This window comes from Sinocyclocheilus rhinocerous, unplaced genomic scaffold (genome assembly GCF_001515625.1).
Source record: "Sinocyclocheilus rhinocerous isolate Xijiao unplaced genomic scaffold, SAMN03320098_v1.1 scaffold1511, whole genome shotgun sequence".
Taxonomy (NCBI): domain Eukaryota; kingdom Metazoa; phylum Chordata; class Actinopteri; order Cypriniformes; family Cyprinidae; genus Sinocyclocheilus; species Sinocyclocheilus rhinocerous.
Window position 1 is genome coordinate 87,255 of NW_015666239.1, and position 4,750 is coordinate 92,004.

Sequence of the window (4,750 nt, forward strand, 5' to 3'; positions counted from 1 at the left end):
AAATGAACTTTTCCACGACATTCTAATTTATTGAGATGCACCTGTATATATGTGGGTCAAAGATGAAAAAGGGTTTAAGGGGTTTAAGCATAAAAACAATACTGCTTTAAATTGTTGTTTTTCAAAAAAAAATTAAAAAGTTTTCTGTTTAATGTAATTGTATTTTTGTTTTTGTTTTTCTGAGCAAAAAATAAATATGATACATTTCCCCCTGATTTACAGAAGATACCCAGTCAAATGTCATTCAGTGTAACAATCTTGTCAGGCATATTTACAACAAAAATCAATTTATGACATATTAAAAGACTAATTACTTTCACCCCAAATACTAACTAGTTGTAATTTTACATTTTTAAAATGTGCCACTATCCTAGGTTTCGCCCATTTGTCAGTAAGAATTTTTTTACTCATTTAAAAACCAATAAAATTTAATATGCTCCCTTATTCTTTTATATATTTTAATACGTACATGTCAGAATAAGCATGTTGTTTGAATTTTTACATAAATATAAGTGTTACACTGAATGACAATGTAACATTATTTCAACCAAATTGTAACATTTTATTCTTCAAAAATGTATTTGAAACTTTAAAAGTCGACACTTTACTTACATTTAATGTGCTTTCTATGGACATAACTGTACTACTTTTGTAAATTTCTTTTGATGCGGACTTCTTAACGTCTTTGACCCATGTACATTTATAACACTATTCTTTGTATTATATCACCTTTGCATCAAATTACAAAAACACTAGTTACGGCTAACGCGAGAGTGTTTCTAATGCAGCGGCTATGGGAGGGATGGTAAATTTGACATCGTTCTCTCTTCTGACTGCCGTTATCAGTTTTTTCCTTTTATTGAAAGTCATGAAAACACTATCGTGGAGTTTTTCTTTTGCTATTTGTGGTACTCTCCCATTCACTGCTCCTGAAGTTAACCCAACTATGAGGACTTCTGCTGCTGAGAAACACGGAAATGTGAAAACGGTCCATTAGCTGCTGCACATCATCTTTCGTCAGTATGCTCTAAAATAGCATAAACTTATATAAAACAGCATGACGTCTTGCGTGACGTGGCCGAGTTCTCGAGGGAGACGCTATACATGAATGCTGTAACCCAAACCAATTAACCTCCAGCAATTATGAGCCGAGTGTCTCGCGCAAGAACCTGAACTAATGAGAATTACACCAATCTCAGACTTTCATTAACACGCTAGCGCAGAGTGAGATTTCTAACAGCGATCCTCCAGATGGTGGAGAAACCTGTGAACGCATTCGAGAGCCACGAGGAATAAAAACCTCAGAAACCAGCAGAAAGCTTTTTAAGACCTTCTCGCTGCGCACACACACACACACGTTTCTATTTCTAATAATCTTTCACCCATCAACAAAATGTGTTAGTGAAAAAACTTCATTAAATTTAAAATTCATTAAATATGAATTATTTGCATGTTTTGAGGAATTGCCTAGAAGCAACATTGTACACTTGTGAAATAATATTCTTTGTTTTCAATTAAGGCAAGACACCACAGGTGAAGTAAATAAAATAAATAACTAATATATATATACACTTCCCCGGTTGATTGATTATATTAAAAATTGCAACAAAAAAAAATTGTTTTGGTATTAAAAGTTTTCTGAAATGTTATATTTAAATATGCAAATGAGGCATTATCTAATTAAATATGCATTAATTTGCATACATTTCCAGAAGATACATCTGAACATTGGATAAAGTCAGTTTCATAATGCTGGTTTGGTTTTGTTGTCATATTAGAGTTAAAAGTTTTTCCAGAGGGGCTTTTGGATTTCTCTTTTTATCATAAATCAGAAAATGCTGTCAACAGACAGAAAACAAACACATTTTCACCATGTTTTTAGGAATTAAATGTTGTATAAATGAAATATGAACAAACCTACAGAATACAGAGAGGAGAAAAACTATAAAGATATGGACTGGAACTGAAATCTACAGGCACAAATAGATAAAGTGCAATAAAATAAATATTGAAATGTGTATTCTGGATGTTTTATTTCCACTAGTCTGAAATAAACATGTTACGAAAAGCCAAATAGCCCAAAATTGACCAATGCATAAAAAATAAAAAAAAACACAAAACCGGTGTTTTTGCCTGTAGTGCCTTACCTTAATCCAGTATTTTTAGTGTTTAACTAATGCAAGTTAAATTCAAAACACACATTCAGGACTCATTCCAGTGCAGTTAGTTTTCAGTTTCCTGACATCCTGTCGCCTAATGAACACCAGCTCAAATATTAGCGTCGAAATCGGTGTTTGACTGCAGTAACGAGGGTCATTTTATGCAGGAAAACGATCAGCATTGTTTTCATAATGCGTGAAACACAGGCGATAAACAGAAGAGGAGCAGCGGCGTTACCCGATGTTCTGCTGCGCGCTGCCGTGAAGACCGAACCCTGGTGGCTTTCAGTGGCGTGGCATGTGCCCATGTCCCCTGCAGCGGCCCCGGGGCCCCATCACTGCCGACACAGCGCTCATGTCCTTCAGGAGCCTGCAGACACAGAACACGGGTCAGACGTTATTATGGGGGAACTCGTTAGTAGTAGTGCAGTTTTTAATGCCATGTCAGCAACCCAGGCTATTTTCATTTCAAAACAAAATATACAAGTGCTGCATAAACACAACAAAAGTAGCTCATTTTTAAAAAGCCGTTATGATTATACAAGATTTTTTACACTTTACATACGTGACCCTGGAGCACAAAACCAGTCATAAGGGTCAATTCTGTGAAATTGAGATGTACACATCATCTGAAAGCTGAATAAATAATCTTTCCATTGATGTATGGTTTGTTAGGATAGAACAATATTTGGCCGAGATACAACTATTTGAAAATCTGGAATCTGAGGGTGCAAAAAAATCTAAATATTTTTGGCATAAATTTAGACCCATACAATGTATTGTTGGCTATTGCTACAAATATACCTGTGCTACTTACGACTGCTTTTGTGCTGCAGGGTCACGTATAATTCTAACAGCTTCTGGTGAAATCTTACTAAACAATCCTTAATGAGCTCCGAGTTGCCATGGCTTTAACGATCACAAACTCCAGCGAGATTCTAGTCAAAAGGGGCTGAAATTATACGTCAGCTTTCAGACAAAAGGCTGCGAGTTTTGCACTTTCGGACCGCTTTGAAAAGCAGCCTGTTTTTTTCCGCGAGATGAAAGCGTGTGTGGAACGAAGAGCGCAGCTAAGCAAACACTCCACGCTGACAATGAAGCGCATTTATCAGCCGAACGGCCGCCGCTGCTGCATTATTTAAGAGGCTGATGTCCGCAGCTGATTGATATTCATGAGATCTGTAGCCCCGGGGTGTGTGTGTGTGTGTGTGCTGTCATCGGTCTCACACACACACACACACACTCTGACAATCATGTTGCACAAGGTAGCTGTCAAATCGCGGCGTGTGGGAGTGATGCTGCGCTCACAAACATCCCTCCAAATCAATCCTGCAAACACTTCTCTCTCAAACAGCATTCGGAGAGAAACAGCTTGCTGGACGCGAGCCGAATGTCCAATCCAGCAAAGATGGAGCCTCGACGGGGGACAAAGAGGAGGAAAGGGACGCGTGCCAGGATCTGGAGACACCATACGCTTACTGATTCACAACAGCACCTTTAAAGAGACGATGACCACACAGATAATATCACACAACTCTTAATCTGACACTAAATTAAATGACATTGTTGTCTTTCAGAGCAGCAGAATTTAGATTCGTCTCATATTTGCATCATCATATTTGAAACCATCTGTATTGTATAAAGCACTACAGAAATAAAGCTTGCCAGCGTCTGGAAACCTCAGTGTGTGTTTGTTTTCCCGTAAAGCGTCTGTTTGGTGTTTGAGAGCATCTGAGGATCCACATTCAGCGCTAATAGGCGAGACAGAAGCGATGTCTGAATGAAGACGTCGAGAGCTTCACGCTCGAGCGCGCAGGGAACTGCTGACAGGAGGATTGGGAAAATGAAACGAGAAAACACAGTTTGATGGCACTATCAGTCTGAACTCACGGTCCTAATGCTCCTGAAACGCCTCGTCTAAATGAGACAGAGCTGTTGCTGTTGCACATGTATTGATTGTGTCAGCGGTGACAAATAAGCTGTTTGTTCTGCATGCGTTTGTGAAGCAAGACGTGAAATTTCAGCCACGTCTCAAACCTGGTAATTAGTGTTTAAAAATCAATAGCTGTCGCAAAAATTAGCAGTCAATGTAGCACTTACTTATGCATTTAGCAGATTTTTAACCTAAAAAGGAACAATCACATTTCATATCAGACGTGTCATCAAGTGTAATCTGTGCTCTTTGATTGCATGTAATATCTGCATTTATTCCTTCATGCATTCATAACCGCGGCGTCTTTATTAAGCCCCATCTGCGCCGCGACATTATTTCAGTCGCTGATGCTCAGACGACTGACAGATCCCTAAAAAACACAGTACAAAAATGTTTGATTATTATATAAATAAACAAATTTAGTAAAAGTGAGTCTCATGATATGAACTTTGAGAGTCTCTAATTCTATCTTAAATGCATAAATAATAAAAAAAAATACACTTTTTAGGTCAAAAACAGACATTTAACTGAAAGTAGCAACCAAAAGCATTTCTAAATCTGTTTTCTCCAGCGCCGGTGTTGATACGACACTCGGATGTGCTTCATAAGACGCTCGAGCGATCAAACGCCTCCACGAAAGACTGAGAACAAACCTTCT

At 38.0% G+C, this 4,750-nt stretch overlaps 1 protein-coding gene across 1 annotated transcript in view; it reads right to left on the reverse strand.

Annotated features, from left to right (window-relative positions):
* The window catches only part of LOC107732196 (R3H domain-containing protein 1-like), a 17,607-nt gene that overhangs the window by 7,216 nt on the left and 5,641 nt on the right, over positions 1–4,750 (reverse strand). Inside the window, exon 2 of the mRNA XM_016543469.1 lies at positions 2,398–2,529. The gene's annotated coding sequence lies outside the window, so the exon portion shown is untranslated. The remainder of the gene's footprint in view (positions 1–2,397; positions 2,530–4,750) is intronic.